This window comes from Mercenaria mercenaria, chromosome 14 (assembly GCF_021730395.1).
Source record: "Mercenaria mercenaria strain notata chromosome 14, MADL_Memer_1, whole genome shotgun sequence".
Lineage (NCBI taxonomy): Eukaryota > Metazoa > Mollusca > Bivalvia > Venerida > Veneridae > Mercenaria > Mercenaria mercenaria.
The window spans coordinates 62,334,392-62,360,431 of record NC_069374.1 but is presented as its reverse complement, the minus strand read 5'-3'; the positions used below and the strand labels follow the sequence as shown (position 1 = coordinate 62,360,431).

At 33.4% G+C, this 26,040-nt stretch overlaps 1 protein-coding gene across 3 annotated transcripts in view; it reads left to right on the top strand.

The window, feature by feature from the left end:
• LOC123527916 (G-protein coupled receptor dmsr-1-like) overlaps positions 1 to 26,040 on the top strand; it is an 80,212-nt gene that overhangs the window by 34,357 nt on the left and 19,815 nt on the right. Inside the window, exon 1 of one of the 3 annotated variants that reach the window (XM_053523666.1) lies at positions 7,789 to 7,900. The exons of the other annotated variants lie outside the window; for them this stretch is intronic. The gene's annotated coding sequence lies outside the window, so the exon portion shown is untranslated. Of the gene's footprint in view, positions 1 to 7,788; positions 7,901 to 26,040 lie in introns of those variants that run through there. 3 annotated transcript variants of the gene reach the window in all.

Below are 26,040 nucleotides of genomic sequence, written 5' to 3'. Positions count from 1 at the left end.
GTAAATTCTATGTCAAACTTGGTGGAAATTAACATGTTGAAAAAAATCACCTAAATCTAGGGCGAGTAGCTTTAAATGCATTGTTTATTTGATTGAATGTTCTCATTAAGACAGGAAAATAACGTTACCCAGTCATTGCTGTCTCCCGTTTCCTAATTGCTGATTAAAAATATTTTATTTGTCTCATTTTTAGAATCACTATGGATACTTACATAAATCATATTCTTATATTACAATTGTGAAGATTTTTCATTAGTGTAATATTATTTTGTCTTGCCAGACACGTTTAAGAAAATAGAAAACTTAAAGGGAATATCATACCGCCGAGTGTCCAATTACTCTCTAATTAAATAAGTCTTGTTAAAGTGACTGTAATAATATAAATTCAAAAACTGTAATAAGTTTCAATTAAAGGGAAGGTTGCGTACTAATCAGTATACTGTAAGCTTTTTAAAGGTATGTTAGTACATAATTGTAAGACAAATTTATTAAATAATATTCAAAAACTGTAATACAGTGTTACATAAATGTGATATACCACTTTGGGTTGTATCATATTGTTTGTACTTGCTAGAACATACCATGACAGTAGACAAGGATGGAATACAATTAATACGTGTCCGCATTTCGCAAATACAAATAAGATTAATTAATTCTTCTGTTTATTGAAACCGGCCGATGAACTTGTCCCTAAAGAAATATGTTACATTTATGGTTTATGGAACCGAATAGTATCAGTTAGTAGTCAGTTCGTGTATTTATGGAAGACCCGAAGGGCCACTTGACTTCCGTACTCCCCACTTTTGACTTCTAATTTTTACTTCTCACTTCCGACTTGGTACTTGCTACTTCCAACTTCCGCCACTTCTGACTTCCATCTTCCTTGTCACGACATTCGACTTCTGATTTCCAACTTCCACACTTCTTATTTTCTTCCTCAAACTTCCGCACTTCTGACTTCAACTTCCTGAATTTTGACTTCTGATTTCCAATTTCTTACTTTCGACTTCCAAAGAGGGAAAATTGGAAGTCAGACGTTTTGACGTTGGAAGACGGAAGTCAGGAAGTTAGAAGTCAGAAGTGTAGAAGTCAGAAGTGCTGAAGTCGAAAGTCAGAAATAAGAAGTTTGAAAGTTAGAAGTTAGAAATCAGGAAGTTCGAACTTAGACGTTTGAAGTAAAAAGAGCGGAAGTTAGACGTCAGAAGTGGGGAAGTTGGAAGTAAGAAGTTGGAAATCAGAAGTCAAAAGACAATAAGTTAGAAGTAAGAAGTGTGGAAAGTGTAAGTAAGAAATGAGAAGGTCTCAAGTTATAAGTTAGGCGTGAAGAAATTGGCAGTCTGTAGTCGGACGCGAGGTAGTTATAAGTGAGGAAGTTGGAAGTAAGAAGTTGGAAAGGTGGAAGTCGGAAGTCAGAAGTCAATGTGAACGTTAGAAGTTGGAAGTAAGAAGTCGGAAACTTGCAAGTGAGAAGTACAAATGTCAGAAATTAAAAGTACGGAAGTACGGAAGTCAAATGTCCCTCCAGGTCTTCCATATGTATTAAATGAACTTTTGATAATTTCAGATTTGGTATGTTTGTTTAAATATATATATTGAATAATAAATCAAAAAGCGTCCAATAGGAAATTTTTATTCTGTATGTATTTCATTTATCCAATCGTGAACGTTTATTTACAACACGTGACCGTACAATATATTACCGTATCTGACGCATGTGCATACAAAAAAAACTGTATTTTTACCGTATTTGGACGGTTCAACACTCTCACGTTAATCATACGATCATGCCCGAAACGCGTGAAAATGTTCCGAATGTAAGTTGGATGAAGAAGGCGCTCTATGTACAGGGTTTGATTATGCGTCTTTAATCAGAATTATTTGTCGTTTGTTTGTAAACACAAAAACGAAAGTGCAAGTCATGGCAATGCTGTCTAAACCAAAATAAAATAGATATAGAATAAAAAGGTTATTTAACATTGTATTGTACAATACGGGGATGTATTTGGACGAGTAACCAGCTGAGAAAACCATATTGGACTTGCCGCTAGCAAATAACATAATAATATCCGGTTATGTAAACGTCTATAAATGTAAATAATTAAAGTTATTGGAATAGCGGAAATTGATAGTTGCAAACATCAATCACTAGCTTTTGATAGCGATTTTAGTACAAATCCCAGCATTTCTGTCTTGAAAATGTTGCACATTAATAGTTTGAATAAAAGTCCTAATAAAACGGTCAGAGTTATTGTAAACGTTTTAACATTTAACACGCTATTCCTTTTAGTTTTCATTTCTCAAGCAATTTTCCCATGGAAAACATTTGCATTCCCGACCTTTCCCGTGTTGGAAAGTAATTTTTTCTTTACCTGCAACTGCTGTAATAATGCAATGAAATAAAAATTAAAAGTATGAAATAAATCAGGTAACGAAACTCTTTATTTTCACGTATAAAAGTCTTTGTTTTAGTGTACAGAAGTACTTTCTGTTTTTGCCATTTATTGGTGTGACAAAAATAAATTGACGGCCATTATATATCAATTACAGATTGTATTAAACTTCACGAGTATTTTCTTTAACAAAAACACGAGGCTACAGTACAAACATAATTATTTCCTTTTACTACATAGATTGCTGATGGAGGTATAGATTAAACTAAAGACTGAACCTGATAAATTATTAGTAAGTCATTAAACAGTACAACAGAAGTTTTTAAAAGAAGAAATTGCTTTTATTTATGAGTCAGCTTCAACGCACCTACAATGAATAGTGAAGTTAAACTGCATTAAACAATTGTTAGTTAAATATTTCAATATTTTGTTTCAACAAAAAAGGCTGTTGGTGGAAAATACATTTTAGTCCTAATTTGATTCAGGTAAAATATGTACCGAAGTTGTAAGATATACACCCTACACTTTTACATTGTGATAAGGATACACTGAAATGAGCCGTGCCATGAGAAAATCAACATAGTGGGTTTGCGACCAGCATGGATCCAGACCAGCCTGCGCATCCGCGCAGTCTGGTCAGGATCCATGCTGTTCGCTAATGGTTTCTCTAATTGCAGTAGGCTTTAAAAGCGAACAGCATGGATCCTGACCAGACTGCGCGGATGCGCAGGCTGGTCTGGATCCATGCTGGTCGCACACCCACTATGTTGGTTTTCTCATGGTACGGCTCAAATATCTATTTACATGTTATTCCTCTAGTTTTAAAGCCATAAGCTTGTTTAATCTCTTCAACACATGAGATATTTTATGTAAAGTCAGATCATGGTAAGATTGTAGAAAATCAAGAAATTAAAAGGATATTTTTAGTACTTAATTGAACAAACTTCTTGTCTCTCGGAACATCCGTGTTCCATGGGATGTATATCGCTATGGATAAACATCAACTCGTTGGTAAATTTTAATTTGTGAATACTATAATCGGCAGCGCAAAAAAACAAGATTGAGTGAATTGCAGATACCAATTTAACGTCGTATTGATCAGTTCAAATTTTCTTCTGTAGGAATGTCTCCTTTTTAATCAAAGTGAGCAAGCAACAATGCCAGATATTTATGTTTCGGTGCCTATCTTTTCTAAATAAATGCTTGATGGCTAATGTTGCAAAATTTTAAACGGGAGATGATTAAGTGAGCCGCGCCATGAGAAAACCAACATAGTGGGTGTGCGACCAGCATGGATCCAGATCAGCCTGCGCATCCGCGCAGTCTGGTCAGGATCCATGCTGTCGTTTTTAAAGCCTACTGCAATTAGAGAAACCATTAGCGAACAGCATGGATCCTGACCAGACTGCGCGGATGCGCAGGCTGGTCTGGATCCATGTTGGTCGCAAACCCACTGAGTTGGTTTTCTCATGGCACGGCTCAAGTAAGGAATTCCCATTCATTCTGGATTCGTTTTTATACTTTTCATGTAAAAAAAAATATTGCAAGACATTGTTTTACTATGAGCAAAATACTAGAGATAATCTAATTCAGACACCGGCTTCAGTCAGTGATACATGGATACAGTCAGTGCTACATGGATACAATGCTACATGGATACAGTCAGTGCTACATGGATACAGTCAGTGCTACATGGATACAGCCAGTGATACATGGATACGTGATACATGGATACAGTCAGTGCTACATAGATACAATGCTACATGGATACAGTCAGTGCTACATGGATACAGTCAGTGCTACATGGATACAGCCAGTGATACATGGATACAGCCAGTGATACATGGATACAGCCTGTGATACACGGATACCGTCAGTGCTACATGGATACAGTCAGTGCTACATGGATACAGCCAGTGCTGCATGGATACAGCCAGTACTACACGGATACAGTCAGTGCTACATGGATACAGTCAGTGCTATATGGATACAGCCAGTGCTGCATGGATACAGTCAGTTCTGCATGGATACAGTCAGTGCTACATGGATACAGTCAGTGCTACATGGATACAGCCAGTGCTACAATGATACAGTCAGTGCTACATGGATACTATCAGTGCTACATGGATACAGTCAGTGCTACATGGATACAGCCAGTGCTACATGGATACAGTCAGTGCTACATGGATACTGTCAGTGCTACATGGATACAGTCAGTGCTACATGGATACAGTCAGTGCTACATGGATACAGCCAATGATACATGGATACAGCCAGTGATACATGGATACAGCCAGTGCTACATGGATACAGTCAGTGATACATGGATACAGGCCATACGAGAAAACGCTTCTTAAGAGTTTGTTCCTCTTTGATTGCTTTCCCAACGAAACCGGTTATGGACACTATGATAGGTATTCTTAAAACCCACTGGCATTACTAAAGTGTTTCGTTCTGATTGGCCGACATCTCAGGATCCCCACACCCTCGCTTTGTCTCTATCCTCCAACTTGCTGCGCTTGCGCATTGTTAACTTCCGGGGACCGCTAAGGTGCATTCTACCCACCCAGAGGAGCATATCTTGTTTTAGGAACTGATGTGACGGGACTCAGTGCTTGGCACGTGGCTTTTGTGTATGTTTTTGGCCTTTGTTGATATTTTATATGTATTCCAAACATATGATCTTTAAGAGTAGGTGTTGATATTTTCCTGATAAAACATATACAAAAGTAACTATATCAAAGAAAAAATCATATTTGTCAAGATATTACTTGCATCTCAAGGTCTGAAGGGAATACTCAGACTGTGTTTTTATGATGAATGAGGAATAAAAATAAATATAGTTTGCTTTTAAATCCAACAGTTATAATTATTGAGATTTAGAGTCTAAACTTTTGTAGTCCTGTTTGGCGCCATATAACCTATACTGTGTTGGTGCGCCGTAAAACCCAAATAAATAAATAAATAAATAGAGTCTAAACTGTATCAAGAACTTGTAATATAACCACAGATTTCAGGACGTTTCATGATCAATAGCCTCTATGCATAATAAACAAGCTGTATTTATCTCTACAATGGGTATGAAGTTGATAATCTGATTTAAATTAGCATTTGTTAAAGACATTTTATTTGTTTCTGGCACCATCTATGAAATAAGAGACAGAAAAGCAAGCCAAAGATCCGAATCAATGTAATCATAACGATAATAGTATAATTTTATCTTGATCTGGAAATTTCATAACACACAACATTTTCAAGGCAGGGGTATTATTTGTTTGCCGCAATAATAGAGGTACGCAGTTTCCAAATATAGCCAACTCATCAACAAATATTCAAAGTTCACCACAAAGTCCACAAAGTCATGCGAATGCTTGCTTTGCTATTAAAAGTTTTGAATTGAACGTTTATATGACAAGTGCAGAAACATGAGGACAAAGGTACAGCAAAAGAAGATATTTTCGCAGTTACCTTCAAAACTTAATCTCATATTCAATGTTTATCAAAGTCCAATGTCATGGTGGAGTTATACATAAAAACAAATATGACACAACACGATTATCCGGAAAAATTACATCTATGTTCACGAAAATGGCCGATATGGATCAGATATACAAGATTAGCACTATTACTTTCGCTGAATATATTCTTTAGAAATTCTTGTACAACGTTGTTAATTTGGTAAATTTCCAGTATTGTTCTAACTGTTGCATATGAGTGCCAGAGTGTGTTATTCGGGTGCTCTTTCCGTCTTCTAATCTTCTACGAATTTGTTATCTATTAATATGAATGATAACTGCAACATGAACCACGGATTTAATGTATGCTTACCGTAAGAACTTTGATATAACTAGATGATTTATTAAAATAATCCGGCATACACTGTTTGAGACAAAATAAAAAGAAACTGTTTGCCAATTATTGTGTAATGGCAAGGTTTTCGTTCTTATAGTAGTGTAATGATTTGATTCCTTGTTCTGTAGATCAAATTGCTTTAAAAAGGTGACAAAAGATCTCGTTAACGGATACACCTAAATTATGATTTTCATCATATTTGTAAATGATAGAAAACTTTAATATTTAAAGCATCTGGACTCATTACATTTTACATTTATCAAATAAGTTATAAAAAATTCGTAGTAATTAAAACAACAAACATGCCAAATAAAATAAGAAATGTTACCTGACAGAAAAAATTTATTCTTTGCCTCACATTTACTTTTGGAAGTATTTACTTGAATTCAAATCTAATGTATCCTCTTGAGTTTGACAGAATTCGTTTTTACATAATTGTTTTTCTTTGAGCTTCTCATAACAAGACAATAAGTATATATTACAGATTTAAGCAGAGCTGGGAAAACTTAAACAAACTTTTATAATATATTTAATACTATTCACCAGCGTCACTGCCAGAGAGACAGACTATATGTATGTCTCATAATGAATCGATCAGTATTCTCAGAGAGTAATGCCATTAGATTATCTTCAAATCAGTTTATTTCCATTGACAACGTGGAAATTGGATTTAGTTATCATTTTTTTATATATTCATTATCCTACATTTTGTGTCCTTGAGCTATCATGAATTCAATTTCTTTGATATATCTTTTTCATGTCAAGTAAATTTGTAATTTTCTTAAACAAGATTGAATTTAAAACTAGCTGCAACAGCTCCGTTGAATGGCAAAACCTTAAAAGCAGACATGTTTCAGGTATAATTATTATAAAGCTAAAACGCAATGACAATTGTTAATACTGATTAAACGTAAAAAAAAACAACACAAAATCTATTTTTATAAATCGCTCATGGATTTGTCTGAATCTTTTCCAACCATGCAAGAATTAACTGAGAATCAATTAAATAAACGATCAAAATAAATTTGAATATTTTTGTTTCATTCATGTATTGTGTGTGTGTGCAGTGTAACTCACTGCGTTACATATGTATCGCCTTCATAAATGTTATGAAGAAATATATATATGAGCCGTGCCATGAGAAAACCAACATAGTGGGTATGCGACCAGCATGGATCCAGACCAGCCTGCGCATCCGCGCAGTCTGGTCAGGATCCATGCTGTTCGCTAATAGTTTCTCCAATTCCAATAGGCTTTAAAAGCGAACAGCATGGAGCCTGACCAGACTGCGCGGATGCGCAGGCTGGTCTGGATCCATGCTGGTCGCAAACCCACTATGTTGGTTTTCTCATGGCACGGCTCATATATATATAATATAAGTAAGATATAATAACTTCACACTTATGACACGTGTATGTGTTCAGCTCTTAATTCGTACTAAAATGACAGCTTTGAGATGACACCTTACGTAATGCTTTGTCAGGAGAATGTAGCAAATTTACCTATAATAACGATTCTGCCGGCAGTAGAAATTGAGCGTCCCGAGCAATTCAGAGAGTCGGCGATGCGATATTGAACTTAGTGTGCGTGGCTTTGATAGGAGATGTAGTAAGATTAAACTATCGTAGTGGATATTTAGAATAAATTAAATACTTTCCGTGAGTATTGTACTGATTTATTTACTGAAATGCTCAGGTAATGTGTGAAAAGGAAACATATACATATGTAATAAAACGAGATGCTACAAATATAGTTTGCACAAGTAGTGTAAGCAGTAGTTTGTAAAAGGGTAACTTAATTTATTTACAGTAAAAGCTCTAAACATGTTTGCAATAAGTGTTATGAACAATGCTTTGATAATATGATTATTAACAAGTAATTTCTACTTATTTAAAAATTTATTTTGTATTTCTTTATAACGTGAAAAATACGTATTACTTAATTTGAAAGTGCTTCATGTTCATTACGTTACAACCTTGTCATTGACAAAAGGCCGCCCGTTACAACCTTGTCATTGACAAAGGGCCGCCCGTTTAACTCAGTAGGTAGAACGTTGGTCTACGGATCGCGGGGTCGAGAGTTCGATCCCCGGCCTGGGCGTATGTTCTCTGTGACGATTTGATAAAAGACATTGTATCTGAAATCATTCGTCCTCCACCTCTGATTCATGTGGGCAAGTTGGCAGTTACTTGCGGAGAACAAGCTCGTACTGGTACAGAATCCAGGAACACTGGTTAGGTTAACTGCCCGCCGTTACATGACTGAAATACTGTTGAAAAACGGCGTTAAACCCAACACAAACAAACAAACAAATATGACATTGTCAGTTTCATCATATTTTGCAGTGTGCAAAATATGTGTTACGATTTGGAAAGTATGAACTCGACGGTATGAAAGATAACGTTACTGCCATCTGCTAGCCACTTTTTTAAAGAAAGATATGTATTCTGTAAAATATAAGGGTTGTTCAGCTAAATCATATATACATCATATATCATGAGGTTTAAGGAACATTTACAATACACGTTGGTAAACATTTATGTAAACATAAACGTGCTGAAAATTAAGTGAACTGTATGATGAAATTTAGAGACTTCTGGTCATGCCCTAAATTGTTCTACCTCTTGGTACTCTGATTTCCACAGGGAATAATTTCATTTACATTGTCTTTCAATTAGTTAAAATAAGTTAAGTTTTAAGTTACATTATTGAAACGAGTTTATATCCCTTGTTTCATTAATATAGGTTACTGACCGTTCTAAGATGATACGCTCCCTATCTTTAACTTGTATTTGCTCGTTTCATATCATATATTGTATTTTGGTGATGTGTCTTCTTTTCTTCTCCCCATCCCCACACACAAACCACGTTTTTTATGCCCCCATTTTCCTCCTCTCTTCCCTTTTAATCATCGCCATTTATGATTAAAATGTTCTTGTTTCTAGATATTTCAAGAAACTGTTCTACTGTGTCTTTTTACTAGAGTTTCTAATCATAGTTGGCTGACGTATGATGCGTTGCTCTGGTTGTGACTGCTATTACTATAATTTTACATATTGTAAAGACGCCTGACGTTTCTTACTACTGTGAAATTGTATTACCGTTTGAATCTCCTTAAAAATACCCAAACTCACACTGTATGTGTATATATAAGATTTATCACTAACATCTTGATACATAATATTACATATTTATAAATACTGTCAAATTCTCTGCTAAAGTGTCATTTTAACAATATAATCCCTACCTTAACATAGCAAAAATGTTTTTACTTTTGAAAACTGCGATAACTACAGAAACGCATGGTATTCAATTTCATGGAAATTGCAAATTGTATTAGTTTGAAATTTCTGATCATTATTTCAACCAAGCTTGTTAAATGTTTATGGAAGGATGAAATTATGTATAGAATCTAGTTTATAGTTTATATATGAAGCTTGCGAATTAAATCCACAACTAAATAAAAGAAAACTCCTGTAGGTAGATCAAACAGTTGATATTGAATTCATCTTACCACCGTACATCTAATTATTTATTAAAGCTATATTCATAGTACTGCAGTTGCCTATGCATAGTCGCGTGATTAATGATAAAACGTTGCGTTGACTTTTGGACGATGCAAGAAAAACGTCTTGTCCAATGCAAAAATCCGAATGAGTGGCGTCATAACAAGATAAACTCATAGACAGGTCAGACGGGTTTAAATATACGAATATCCGGTGACGGAACGAATTGTTAGTACTTTGAACTTGTTGCATTTAATGAAAAATAAACGAAGTTTACCTCGTAAGTTTTAAACTTACTTTTAATATTCCTTTGCTAACATTTTTGTTCCACGATTTGCTGCTCCGAAATAAATCAAATGATACGAAAAGAACATCTTATTTATAATTGCTGTAAGTAACAATAAAGAACGTACACATAATATCATTAATAATCAGAAAATCGAGAAACAAAGGTCAATTGTTTCATACTAAAAAATTGCTAGATACCTTTACACATTCTAGATTACTACGTAATTGAAATGTCATGTGTGTCCTCTTGAATGTTCACATTACTTATAATAAGTGTTCTCGACGTTGTTGTAACGTAATGTTGTAACTTGTGTAAATTAAATGTATATATACTCATTTGCAGCTGTCCCCAAGTGCGCAATTGATGTAAAATGTTATTAATAGTCAAGTTTACATGTGTATTGATTATTATTAATTAATGCAAATAAGTCATGTCATTACTTTATGTAAACTGACACCTAAAAAACGAAGTTGCTGTTTTTCTGTTTTTCCTTTTTTATATAATATGGAAAAATACGCTGAAATATTTGCAACAAACACTGAATAATTTAAATGTTTTGATATGCTTAACACAACGAACGTCGGTGGTTATATTCAACATCGGCTCCCTTTTATTTGCACAAGTTTTTTGTTATGTGTTCATAATACCATTCCTTTTGCTATCATTAAATGTGTAAATGAATCAACGGCGAATTCATTCTTTTCAACGCCTGAGCAGGGTTGATAGTGAATTTTCATTGCTTTTGCTTTATCATCTCTGTAGGCCAACATTTTTGTTTTCATTCTTTACTTAGATTTTTTGAAAGGGAATACGGGAAGAAATCTTTCCAAAAGCTTAGATGCCTGATTTTAGCGTACAAAATTGTATCAACTGAAGACCATTCTCACAACCAGGATATATGCTGATTTTCTAACCTACAGCCGAGGGTAGTTCAATCATTAACTAAAGTTTAGTATCCATGTAAAATGAAAATGTAGGCTCCCGAAGAACTTTCTTTAACATTTGTTATAATTCTTTATGTTTTAATGGGCCACGTTACCATCCAGACTCTTCAACGGCCCATGACGTTTAACCCGTTTTGAAACAAGTTTGTTACCTTTCTCTAGTTACTTTGAAACTAGAGGAACAACTTCTACCCTGCGAGTAACAAATTAACACCTTCCTGTTAGCTACAGGTGCAACAAAAATCATACTTACAATAGAAATGACCAAACAAGACCTTAACCACCAATGAGACTTTTGTTTAGAAAATAGTCTTACATGGATCTGTTCTTGCAACTACAAATTTTGGGAAATTGATAACACCAGACTTCATGTTCTGTTATATTCAAGGCAGCGCATAAAACATTTACATTTTAGTTTAATTGGGTTAACAATTAACGTTTTTTCTAATCCAATAAAGTAATTATTCACTTTAGATCTTGAATTTATTGCCATACGTTGAAGACAATATTTCAGATGGACTAATATTGAAATATCGTATAAATTCTGCATTAAATGCTAGTTAATAGCATTTGTTCTTGCCACATCTAATTTATTTTCTGCAGAATAATTCATTTAAATTGTTAACAATACATTATTCATTTAAAAGTCACAATACATTATTCATTTGAAATTCAACAACACATTATTCATTTGAAATTCAACAACACATTATTCACTTAGTGAAAATGGATATTCAGCTGCTGTTTCGTTTTAATTAGATTAAAATTGCCTGTGACTTTAGTTGACTTAGAATTGTTTGGGCTCTTATCATCTACTGTCAGCCGCGAGTTAATGTGATATGTACATTACCATACACTAAGAAAACAAGACACAGGGAACATATAAGAATAATGAAAGAGTTCATGTCATTCTGATTTTTTTCATTCGTTAACTGGTCTAGGTGACATCTAGATGCCAGAATAGATCTCTTTGTTTGTTGTCTTTTATCATTTGACATAAAATGTTACTCAGTGCACCCTTCAGATTTCATACAGAGATATTGCTTCACAATATATTGTTTCAAAAATATACAGTATGATAAGATTTTAGCAGTGATTTTATAATGTTCAAAGTTAAATGTGTGTACTCGAACTGTTGTATTTTAATTACTAATTGAACAGTGATTTGAGTCATTCGAAGACAGTTAGATATTACATTTTGTATAATAAATTCGTTGCATCTTTTTGACATGAAGAAGATAATTTATTTATTTATTAGCAATTTGACTGACATAAGTCCGATGTTAAATGTGTGCACGATCCCTTGTATTCATACATAGAATACATGAACAGAATTAATGGCTTAGCAGTGATTTGAGTTACATGACAAATGCTCGATAGAATCTTCGTATTTAAACGACATGAATATGATGTAATGGTTTAGCAGTGATTTGACGCACAGAGTTTCGAAGTTTGTTATATGCAAGCGATTGACGTGTTTTATATGACATGTGTAGTTGTGCTATATTAGGCGTAAACTTAAGACGAACACTTTTTAAAGTAAAAAGAACTGAAAAGCAAAATCATGTGTTAGTTGTAAAATTCAGTTCAGCAGACCTGTTGATAACCAGACGGTAAATGCAGAAGAAACGATGGATATGTGTGTCAATTGTTCTAAGTAAGATATACATTTTCTGGTTAAGGTAATTTTTAAAACTTTTTACATACAGCTCCATACCTACATGGAATATTTCATGACTGAAAACTAATTATGAAGCAGCAATGTCAAAAGGTAAACAGTTAATGGGAATCATTATGACATGAAGTTTATTCGATAACGTTGGTACGTTAAATCTATTTTACGTAAGACATGGACAATAATAACAATCAACATATTTCAAAATTGTTGCGCATTTATATTATATTTATCACTTCCTACATTTTATGTATTCTTACGATCCATAATGCATAGATAGAGTAAAAGAGACGATAACCTGTGTATTTATCAGTTGGTGTATGATGCGTTTTTGCCCCCAAAATACTTATCTGTCAAAACTTAATCGTTTATAAAATTATTACATCCGATATATGAAAATGGTGTCCTTTTCCCAACTATTTCGTTATTTTTTATTTTTAACAATAATATCAGTTCCAGTAGCCTCAAATAAACACGAAAGCTAAAATGATAATAGTTGTCGACGCGTTTTCTTTGACGCTTTTTTGGCAGTTTTAAATATAGTCTTTGTTATGAAAAATCAAATGTTTTCACCGTCAATTGTCATTTTCAATCTAGTCTTTGGTTAGGAATAATCGAAAGCAATGCTACATAGTTAACACTTGGACATGAAAGAGATAATACATTCACGCGCAATACTACAAACACATCTGTGTTACTTCTGTGTCATTGTATGTGGTACTGCGGCCATGCTCGCACCACGAACACTATCAATTAATAATGAAGTTCATTGAAAGCAGTATTTGTACTCGTTCTTATCTAATGAAAAGCACAGATATTATGTATATCGCTTGCGTGAAAGACTTGTAAACTTTTGCATGGCTGTTTTTCAGGGAATATTCGCATTAGTAGATAAAGAGAACACTATATCAAAATTGTCGCTCAAGTTAAGTAAACGGCTACGAATGTATAAACTACAATTCAAGTATAAAAATGAAAAATATAAAATTGTCTGAAAAAATAAGATAACGTCATAATTATTCCATTCTAAAATTGACGTTCTTGTCATATGACGAATTGGAATGAAAATAAATACTTAAGTTAATCGTTGTTTGACAAATCACTTGTTATTTCTGGAACTGACTACAGACAGATTACGAAAATGCCCCGATCAATCAGCTTTAGTGCAATTGCAACGAATGCATGCAAACGTAGCTCTATGTCTAGACTGCACGTTAGAATCTATTTGGCGAGAAGTATTCCAAGTTAAAGGGAATAGCTCGGCAGTCACAAACAATATAAAACACTGTAATTGTAACGTTGTGAAACTGCTGAAATACTACTAGTTGATATGTATATATGCTAGTTTCCTTCTGTAAATAATAAAAATGGATTACCAGAAACTGATTTGAATTATGCTATTTTCGTCTTCTTAAACGTTTCTAGTTGTCTTCCTTATGAATAATTTGACTTGTCTTTTCTGATAAACTAAGGACCCTGTTAGGGTTTGATTGTTGTACGTAATTCATTTCTGAAACGCTAAATATAGACGTTTGTTTGAAATTAATACATACATATTCATTTCTCACTGTGTAATGACTGTATCAAATACCTATTTACAACACACTATTAATTTGAACAAAAAATTTCAAATTATCTCAACATTTAACAATATGTCTATGAAACTAGCTTTTCAGATGCACCTTAAATCATTTTTCATCGGAAGCGCATTGTTGTTACAGTACTACAAAATTTTCTGGAATGATTAATGCTGTTTGTTGTCATGTGTAAACGTTTTAAGTCGACTGTCTGCATTAACAAGTATCAAAGGTATTCTAAGGTTTCCATCATTGAATATATTAACTCATCATTCAAAGTGGTTTATTGTTGGTTGTGGATTTATAACTTTCATAAGAGAAAATGGTATACACTTGATACTCCTACACATATTCTTGATACAGGATCTTAGAATATAGCTTTTGATTAATTCCAGTTAAAGTATATAAATCCGGCAGAAATTATTCAATGAAGAATATAATTGTTATGTGTGTCTTCGGAATATATACTGCTTGCATATCTAGCCTTTCTTTGGCTTCCAGTTAAATCACATAAGAAGATCGTTTTAAGCAACGACAAGCAAGCTAATAAGTAGCAGAATGGATCTGCCTGATTTTGTTAATGAGAGATAAGTAAGTGTACAAACATCCTTAGTGCCCTCTAGTACAGACTTGAGTGGAATACTGTTATACAAAGTTACATTGAATGGACGCCATAATCCCACTGAACAACAAAAATATAACAACACGGAGATAAACATATATATTGCCTTCCAGAACTAACTTGTTGAACGTTAAGTGCGAATTGTAAGCATTCTGAAAAGCTTGATTAAATAATGTAAGTTTAGAAGATACTGTAATAATTTAGTTTGAGATTCTATGCTGTTGCACTTTTGCTGTTCATTGTAATTTGAATATTACTTCACATAATCAAGAGGTTTTGATTCATAATATAACAGAAAAATTCTCACGTAAAACGCTCGATCTGAAATACAGATTATTTAAATCAATGTTTGTAAACAAAAGCGTGCAAAGTCGTCATTTCCTGGCGCCACCCATGAAATATGAGACAGAAATGCAAACATATGAGACGACTCAATGCGATCAGAATAATATTGTTATAATTACAGTGACAGCCTTGATCTGAAAAAGTCTGTTTCCTCTGCCTGTTAAAATGTTTAAAATGTTTTCAATGCTTGTAGGTTGTACAGCGACAAACTAATATGACTTTGAACTTCTGATAAATGATCAAATTTGCACATTAACCATGTAAAACATATATCGTAAACAGGGAGGAGATTGATGCCACTATTTGTCTACCTAATTTTAACGTCCTCGAATATTACGAACACACCATAATGCAAAAACACGATAATTCACTTTAGATAAGCGTTTTTCTATAATTCAGATAAAGTTGTATTATTTGAACGAAACAAATAGATGTCTCGGACTTGCTTTGTTATTGCAGAGGAGCAATTTTAGTGAGGCTAATGCGACGAGTTAAAATACCATTATTATGGTATACGTGCGAAAGGTATTGCATACAAGTAGTGGGGATCTAGACATGGACAGATAATTTCGTAAGGGATCAGAGAGAAATTTTGAATCAAAATTGGGACAGTCTTTTCTATTATAATGATACATTTACAAGCGTTTTATGATTAAACACAAGTGTTACAATAATCGAAAAGGCGGCTCAGTTAACTCGTTAGATCGACACAGTACATGTCAGGTGAAAAGCTAAAATATAATTTCCTATCTAATTGATAAAGTTGTTGTTTGATATTTAAGCGTTCGAATTCATAAAATATTTTGAATGATTGAATAACTTGTAAAAGCTCGTGCAAAGTACATTTTTATTCAGAAAATGACGAAAAGATTATGATTTACTGTTATTTTATTATTCTTGCCTACATTAATTTTACTTTCGACTTTAATGGATTCAAACGTGCATAACTCCCCTAAATGCACCAATTAGTCGTAATCATTCTTCATTAAATTATTCAGATAATAAAATAAAAGAGATATGTGGTTCCCCAATTCTATATATATCAGTAACTTTGAAATAAGCCCATGAATTGTAGTGGTATTTACATAGTAAAATTTAAGACACAGATAAATGGCCAAAAGTCCGAAATACATAATCATTCAGTAAATCTTGCCCAACCTGCAACAGAACTGTAAACATACCGTCGGTAAAAAAGTGCATATAGCTTACAAAGGAAGATACGCGTCACTTTCTTCTCACAGAATCGACCTTTAAATAGACCATTTGCAACTTCAAGCACCGGTGTAACTCTGATATGAGTTATTCGTAACACTTAACTAAGATTATCCTAGTGGATGCGACTGTTTTAGATCTACACGTAAAATTGTAACTAATATATATTAAAAAATAATTATTAGCACACGTTATGAATGAAAAATGTGTGGGAGGATTGCAAGTGTATAACGAAGAAATCAATAATTTATTTACGTATGTAATGTAAGGTTATTCTAAATCAAATGTGATATTTTATTTATTCTTATGCCAAATCCCGCTTCGCAAAAATAAATGTTATCATAAGATATGAAATCCTGAGCTTGAAAGCGATGGGTCGCTGACATCTGCTAGTTATTTTTGTAACGAAAAGATAAAGACGGCAGATACCTCATAGTATCAGGCATAGAAATCTAAATGTAGATGAACATAATTTATTGGTACAAGATACTGTCGACTATGTAGAATATAAACATTTATACAAAATGATGCCTTCGTTTTTAGTAGACATATTGGTTATTCGTTGGAGTTATATTGCCGTTAAGTTGCCTTTTAATACACCTTGTATGTGGATATGTGCTGAATTATTTAAATGTTTGTAACCTACCTTTAATATGATTTTCAGTTTCTTTTTTTTTTCAAATGTGTTTATTTTCCTAAAAAAAATGCTTCCAATAGATTACGACAATTGTTTTAAAAAGCACATGATATTTACAGAAAATGTATACATTCTGATATTTCAAATTCCTAAATTATGTTGGAACTAAAAAACTAAAAAAAAAGTGTTTAACCCAGTTTACAAGACATGCTGTACAAGACTACAAATTATGTTTAATTTAATGGCGGCTGAAATCTTCAAATGTGGCTTTGTCTGTTTAACTTTGCTTCTGTTCAATATAACGAAATACAGCGGAAGATTAATGATACCGAAGGTAATGTTTGACGTCATAGACAAAGTTCATTAGTAATCAATCATTTTAAAGCAGTTGAATTGTTGTTATTTTGTCTGTAACATTCTCTCTAAAATTCAGATGCACCTGATGGTAATAACACAAGGATATTCTTAAACCCTGTAACAAAGCGTCTTTCTTTTAATTTAAAGAACACATTGACATAAGAACGCACACTTTTTATTTCCACTGTGATTTTATTTCTAACACAGTATAATAATATCACATGCACATGCAGCATATTTGTTGCGCTAATCTGCTGCTTTCTATTTCGCGTTCCCTTCGTTAAAAGTGTCTTCCTGATTTTTGCTGTTAATACCAGGAAGAAAGTATTTTCTTTAGTTCTGAAAATAAGAATAAGACGAGATGATCGGAAATGATTTCTTCCAGAATAGGGAGTGTATTACTCTTTGCAGATCAAATCTTCCATTCTCTTTGCATTTCATCCTCATGCATGTTTTGTATGGTGGCAGGCATTCCGCATAACTGACGAATCCCAGTTAGATATACTTATTTAGTTAATGCTTCTTCAGGGCTACCGTGGTCAAGTGGTTAAATTCACTGATTACGATCACTTGCCCCTCAGCGGTGTGTTCGAATCCCCGCTAAGGATATTGAAATATTTCATGGGAGGCTGGGGCTTAAGGAAGATTCATGGTTCTACTAAGGTGCCCTCTTGTGTCTTAAATTACGCCAGAAAGAGGATTTGAAGTCTTCCTCTGCCCTCAAAAGCTAAGATAGTCATCATATGACAGATACGTTTTGAAACTGTGTCGGTGTGACGATAAACCAAACAAAACCATGTCTAAAAGTACTGCATACGAACTAAAATTAAGAGAATTGTTTTAGAGCAGATTATTAAAATCAACGCATAGTTTGAAGTGCCATATCAGGCTCTTACTATTCGGGATATCATAATTATCCTAGGGTTGGCATACTAACTGTTTTTTATGCTTTTTATGCTTAATATTTAGACCGTATGTGGTGCTAGATAAATTATCTATTACAGCTATCATTACGTACGCTTATCTGATCGTGGTTAGATTCTGTTCTTATCCATAATGCAAGTAAAATAACATAACAACTCGTTGAAATATCACTGTTAGAGCGAATGAGTTTTGATTATATGGAACTATATCATACAAAATATGACGTATTTTCAGACTAGTTATTGGGAAAACACTTCTTGAGTTTCTTAAAAGGAAGAACAGGTGCAAGTAGCGAACAAGTAGAAAAACAACATCATAATAAGCACTTAAATGCGTATTTATACTAATAAAGTTTATGGCTGATTGTAAAAATATTTACCGATAAGAGATTTATTGTTTATAAGTCTTTTTTAATTAAGCACATACGCTCCCGAATAGAAAGAAGTATTGTGATTGTTTAGGTATTGCGACATGCACATTAGGTTTTCCAGTTTCAAAGAAATTTGGAGTAAAGTTGCTGGATAGCGATTACGATGTAATGAATTAATACCTACCTGATATGCCTTCCACTCTCGAGATACTGTATTCATTAATACGGTTTTGTCAAATAATTGGAGGAAAGCTGAATGTCACAAATCTTTATGATTTACGGGTATTATTAGATTTTTATTGACAATTACGGGAACAGTAAGTTTTAGTTTAGGAACGACAATGCTTGATATACGCTCGGAATGCTATTATATTTATACGCTGGCATTAAACACGCACTAGCTACAACAGTAAATTTTAAATAGTTTATTTTACTAAGGTTTGGCACCAAAGCTGTATTATGAGCAAACATTTCTTATATGCACTGTACAAAAACTGATGTAACAGGACTTATTGGTTAGTACCATAGTTAAAATTTTTACAAGAGCATTTTTGTGTTTTACATAATATGCCTTCTGTTGCCATTGTGTATGTTTAGGAAAGAGTGAGGTTATGGGCACCATATACCGGTTTAAGCTCCCAAGTGGGGCTTTTGCTGGCGGTTCCACACTGTTTTCCTTTATTTGTTCGTTTTATCCTAGTGTTAATTTTGTGTGAGTGTGTTGCTCGTGTGTGCGTTCGCGTGCTGAGTTGGTATTTAAGGAGGCTGCGGAATGTGGCTTTCCCTGTTGGATATTTATCCTCGCATTTTTCTACTTTGCAAACTTACAGACATGTTTTTTTAACTTCAATAAAGATAAAAGTTTGGTTGTGATAGTTTTAAAAGTGTGAACTGATATGACTATATTGCTTCATACCATTATTAAATTAAACTAGTACCATTCGTGATTGTGGGTTAAGGTCTAAAGTAACATTTTTGTCTACTCGCAACGCCACCAGAATTGACTGAAAATCATCTATGATACAGATTGCCTTTAAACGTGTGCCCGTGGTATTGAATACCCAGAGTTTATTGAACTCAAATATAATAGTCGCATGATCAGGTTTGCATTGCGTATATTCAGTGAGAACTGATCAAGGAAAACATGTTCTCGTATAGCAACGTCTAAATAAGCCTTGTAGACTAGGAATGTGAATTAATATATTGAATACGCCTTTCAAATTTGTGGCTCTATGGCTGTGTTTGGGGTGCTCTGTGCTTCCGGAAAATCTACCATTACCATTCGGCATTTTTTTGTAAAAACATTTAGACTCGCGTACGTATTAGTTTGTATTATACATTTTAAGAATTGATATATTGCAAGTACACAAATTGAAACAAATAGGCATGCGGTGACATTTAAATAGTTCTTGTAAAATGATTATTTTGCTAAGAACGAACTGGAATGCTAAACCAATTGTTGTTTGACAAGTTACTATTTATTCTATATCCTAGACAACAGACATTTTATTATAAACTGGTCCTATCAATCAGCTTAAATACATCTGCAATGAATGTATGCAATTGAAGACAAACTATCTGGAGACAATGCAACAACGCTAAGTTGATGAAATTGATCGTCCGTCATAAACAAGATTGAACAATCTGTTGATATTGTCTCATTGTCTACATAAACATTGAATTAGTGAATAGGTAAAATGCAAGGTTTTTCTAACAACAATGAATTGCAGTGAACACAATGTTCGTTTAAGTTTTATGATATGTTCTACCTGTTAGGGAACGTTTATTAGTTGTCTGCTTGGTAAAATTTGTAAACAAAGCAGTTATGAATATTTATAATATGTCGTTTGTTTTACCTGTGCCATCAACATTTACGAGCAACATTGAATGCTTTACCCAATAATTTTCTGATTAAATTTTGATGATTTAGAAAAATTACTTCCTGTAATTTCATGACTGCATGAAATACATGCTTACGTTTTCTTGGAAATCATTGTAAGATACTAAAGTCTTTTTAAATGAATATTTTAGAACATACTTTTCATTGAGAATATAATCACGTATTCAAAAGGTATATTGTTGACTTAAACTGTAGACAGAGGCTGAAATCATTCATTTTTATTGTTGCAGAAAGATTAGATCTTGGTTTAAATTATTTTCAAATTTACATTTACATTAAGATCTGCGGTTTAGTTTCGTTTCATTAGCTAATTACTTTCTAACAGATTGAGACGGTCTTGAAACTGATCATTTGAAACATTTGTGTTTGGTGAACGTTTACGATATATCATATTGAAAAATAGAACAAATTACAATAACTTAATTCTAGGAAAACCGAAACATAAGAAACTACAAACTTAGGACTAGATAGGCTTCTAATACATTTGTAAAAGTTTTACCAAACAAACACAAAAAAAAAAACACAACGCGATTTTATCTTTTTGTATTTTAATTAATTGTAGGTGGACAGAGATGACATCTTTACGCTTACAGATGTGTTTGGTTTAATACCAGCAGCTGGAAGAGTGTAGTAGTAATGAAGAGTGTAGTAGTAATGAAACTTCTTAGCATAAGGAATGTGCGCTTAAAATGTAATCAGTTAACAAGATATTTTACAGCTGATTGTTTTACTTCAAACTTGGCTTGATTGATTAATATTGTTTCTGCCTATATATAAACCTTATGTACGTTTAATACCGAGAGCATTAACTACTATCTAAGGTATCTTTAAAGCTATTCACCTTGAAATTTATCACCTCATCCCTCAAATGATTAATTATTTAAATTTACGTCTTTCATGAGAGAAAACACGACCGGGTATGACACTCCTACATGCGTTTTCTATCCAGGGTATTTAAGTGTTGATGTTAATAAATTGCTTATGAATTATTCATACCCAAATGAACCAAATAAATGAAGATTTACATTCCAAATGTTTTGTTAATCCTAATTACTAGCGTGTTATAAGCATCTATTATTTCAGATATAGAGTAAAACAAACTATACAAACAATGTTTGGAAGCATTCAACACAACCAAACAAAATCGTACTGTTAGACACTTTGATCGGGTCTATTTAATATGAAATGTAATGACATGTTCAGGCGGCTTAAGCGGAGCTCCTTATACTGATACATTTCTGAGACTTGATGTTCTAAAGAGCCAGATGATATAATAACTACAGAGCTAGTCGTCGTCCGACAGTGCATGTTGTCATGCAGACCCAAAAGAATATAAATCAGCACATATTCACTGTTTATAGAATTGTTGCTTTATTTAATGCGTCTGAATTTGTACATTTTTTTTTGTATAAAATATGGTACAAAACTATCAATATAACTTCTAGCTGTCAATTATAAATGAACGTATATATCTTATATTAACATTTTCGATAATAATTCTGTTATTTCGCTCTAGTTTAACTTCTTCTCTTTTCTTTCTTTGATATTGATGTCCTCATTGCAAAAAAAAATAAAAATAAAAATAAACCCCCCAAAAAAGGTGTATACATTTGACTCTAACTTTGCGTGTTAAATGTAGACTAAAATATCAATTTTTATGTTTGTTGTGGCAGTATTCTGAACACAAGATCAATTCTGATATTGTCACATTTTGTTTCAGTTTCTTTCTAGATTTAACTACAAATAAGACAGCAATAGAAATTTCATTTTCTGTAGAGGAGAGGGAAACCAAAGGGTTTATTTTAGGATCTGTAACTTCCATTATTATACCAATATATAAAAAGTACTGACATAATGAATACTAGCAATAAATTTATTTTCATTGAAACATTTTTATTGAATTTCTCAGATTATTCTTTTTTTCTGGTATTTTCTGGGAACATGAAACTCATGAATGCCTGGCGCTTTAGAGGTATACACATTTAAATTGATTTGTTTCCGTATTCTGTTTAATATGAAGTATTTTACTGCATATGAAATTTCAGGAGAGATTTTAATTTATTGTTCCCATTTTTAAAATATCAATACATTTGAAATTAACGTGGGGCAATAAAGCTCAGTTTTGGAACACATACTGTTTATCACACATGATTTAACTGGTACACACTTTATTAATTTCTATAATTGACTTCATGGATTTTTCTTACCAAAAGCTTTCCAAACCTGAAAATGATTTGAACTAAATTCTAAATTGATGAACAAACTAATTTACTAACAGCTGTTTATTTATTTCTCTTTTTTTTTTATTTAACGTAGCACCGACACAATCATAGATCATATGGCTACTTTCCAGCTTTGATGGTGGAGGAAGAACCCAGGTGCCCGTCCGTGAATTATTTCATCACGAGCGGGCACCTGGGTAGAACCACCGACCTTCCGTAAGCCAGCTGGATGGCTTCCACACATGAAGAATTCAACGCCACGAGTGAGGTTCGAACCCACATCGATGAGGGACAAGTGATTTGAAGTCAGCGACCTTAACCACTCGGTCTCGGTCACTAACAGTTCCTTCAGCATCAAATTTTGAGACTAATATTCTAATTTGCTGTGCAGATGGAGTAGAAGCTTCTGTGTACAGTTTATCAATTTGCGTACAACAAGTTTCTGAGATATTTTACCTAATTTATAATACATTTTCACAATTTCTGCATTTTCCGCCATCTTGGAAACACCAAAAACACATGACGCCATCAGTGAAGTCATTGACGTCACGTTGACGTCGCATGCAATCATTCTACCTGTCTAATACAAAACTTGGGCCAATTAGCTTTCTAACAAGTGCTCAACTATTTCCCTATCGCTAAAACTGACAATGTTATTAAAGTTATTTATGTTATATATTATGGACCACCCTGTATGTAGTGTAAAATGTTATGATAAGACACGAAATTCAGATTTTGTCAGCCTTAAGAAATTAAGACTTATAAATACCTTCTCTTGAGAAACTACATGTACCAATTTTCATTGTCATTTAAAATAGCCTTGTAGACACTCGAAGCTTTAATAATATACTTTCATTGCAAATCTAACCTGTTGTACATTTTGTTTTCATTTACATGGTAAAAACTTGCACTTGTCGCTACACAATGTATGCATGCAAGATTATTATGGCGACAGTTCTCAAACGGAAATAAAGTCGATGATTCGATGATTTTTAATGTATCATTTTAGCTTGATTATTTAAAGTACTCACCCATTCGTCAGCGTTTGTGTCCGCGCAGATGTCTATGTCCAGATTTGTTTAAGCTTTGTACGTATGCTGGTAACTCAGTAACCACTTACAAGACTGTAACTTCACACGCTTTAATGAATTAAAAGTTCACACGTCTGTTCCATGTGGTAATATGGCATGCAATGCACACGTCCAATAACTATGTTTTGCTTTTTTCGCAATGCAGTATTTATGTGTTACCAGCTATCTGATTAAGCATGATAAGAGGGGAAATATGTACGGCTCAAATTTGTTGCCTCTTTTTAACTTTTTTACATGTAAGTTTTAATTTTTGAACATGCTTTTGAATAGTCGAAAGTTGCTGCCTGCGACAGCTCTTGGTAACAGCAGACTAAGTGTAACACTTCACCATGATGGCACAATCATTGACATACGGGACAGAAAATGAAATCTTGATTGTGAAATTATTTTTAATAAATTCTCAGCATTCATGTAGAAATGTGAGATATTTTCTGTTAGTGAAAAATACATTAAATGTGCCCAAGAATATTATTTTCTGTTGTGACTTATGACATATCACTTCTGAAATACAATTACGTTGTTTTTGGCCTTATTGTTCTATAAAGCACATACAAGATAGTGCGTGTTATCTTTCTAATTTAATGGAACTTTATTTACGTCTTTTAATATTATAAACACATCGTGTTACAATAATATGATAATTCACTTAACATGATAAGGGTAACTATAGAAGTTTAACAAATCCAATATGCGAACGAAAACATTGGAAAATATAAGCACGTAGTTCTTGTTAGGTAAACCATAAAATAATGTTAACATTGACAGCAGACTTATCGCCGAATTAATGATGTTTTTATCTTGATATTATATTTGCACAGGTACTGCAGATAACATATTTCAAACAGGTGTTTGTGCATGATTAGGAATAATCCTAGTCTGCGATCGAAGGCATGAGATATATTGTTTGAAAGCAATAATGGAAAGTGGAACTGCTTGGTAGTTATTGTAAATTGACTGTGTAGCACGGCACACCACTTTATTTTGGTGGCCATTTTATTTTTTCGTTTTTTGATGGTCGAGGACTGTTGCGCTGAAATGAATTTCAACCACGTTTTGAACAGCTACATTTGATTGCTATCAGACTGGGTGTTGAAACAATTTAGACGTAAGTGAAGCAACAATTTCAATAATGTTTTTGTTTACGACAGCATCAACGTAAGAATACGTCAAAGAAAATAAGTTACTTTTGTTTTTGTAGAGATAAGAATATGAAGCAACGTGTTTTAATATGACTGTCATACAGTACAAATTGAAGCTGAATAATTCGAAATATCTTGCTTTAATCATTTTAATGGCTGCATTTGCTTAGTGGCTAGTCGTTCAGATTATTCCTTAGGTCGACAGTGCATGCTGCCTGGTGAGAAACTCGTTAAAAGATACAAAGCAACGTTTTGGTTGTACTCTGTGAATTGTTAACTACGTGGATTTTGTGGTTCGTCCATCCTTGAAATTAAAACCTAGCCTGCTAAATTTCTAAAATTGGCTGGACAATCATTCAATTTGGGCAACACCATTTATTATTCAAAGGGGCGTTCTCTGAAAATTTACTGACTGAATAGCGAACAGTGCAGACCATTATGTGCAGGCTGATCTTGGTTTGCACTGGTCGCAAAGGCAGAATCAATTGCCGCCAGCAGGCTAAAGGTTAATAGACGCTTCGCCCCAAAACACGGAACTAAATTGTTTTCACGGTATATCAAACTTATTTACGAGAAAGAAACTGTATTTTATTTTCATCACAATGAATAATTAACAATTACCACATCAACATTCGTGCTATACATAAACGCTAGGGAATATATATTGTCTTTACGATTTTATTTTACAGAACAAATGTATTATATTACCTATTCTGCTACGAAGGAACAATTTATTTCTGTCTTCAAAATTATGTCTCAATATATTAATTTGCCTATTATAATGTACCGTTTCTTTACTTCTTTATTTTTTGTTGGTAGTGCATTTGAAAACCTCCTGTTTTTATCATCGGAGAAATTGGACTTGAGTCTCAATTTTGCACTTCAATATATTTTTCGTATTTCCAGAAGGGATAGCTCAGTGGTTTGCACACTGGCCTTCCAATCCTGAGGTCGGGGATTCGATCCCCGGCAGCTACTCGGGAATTTT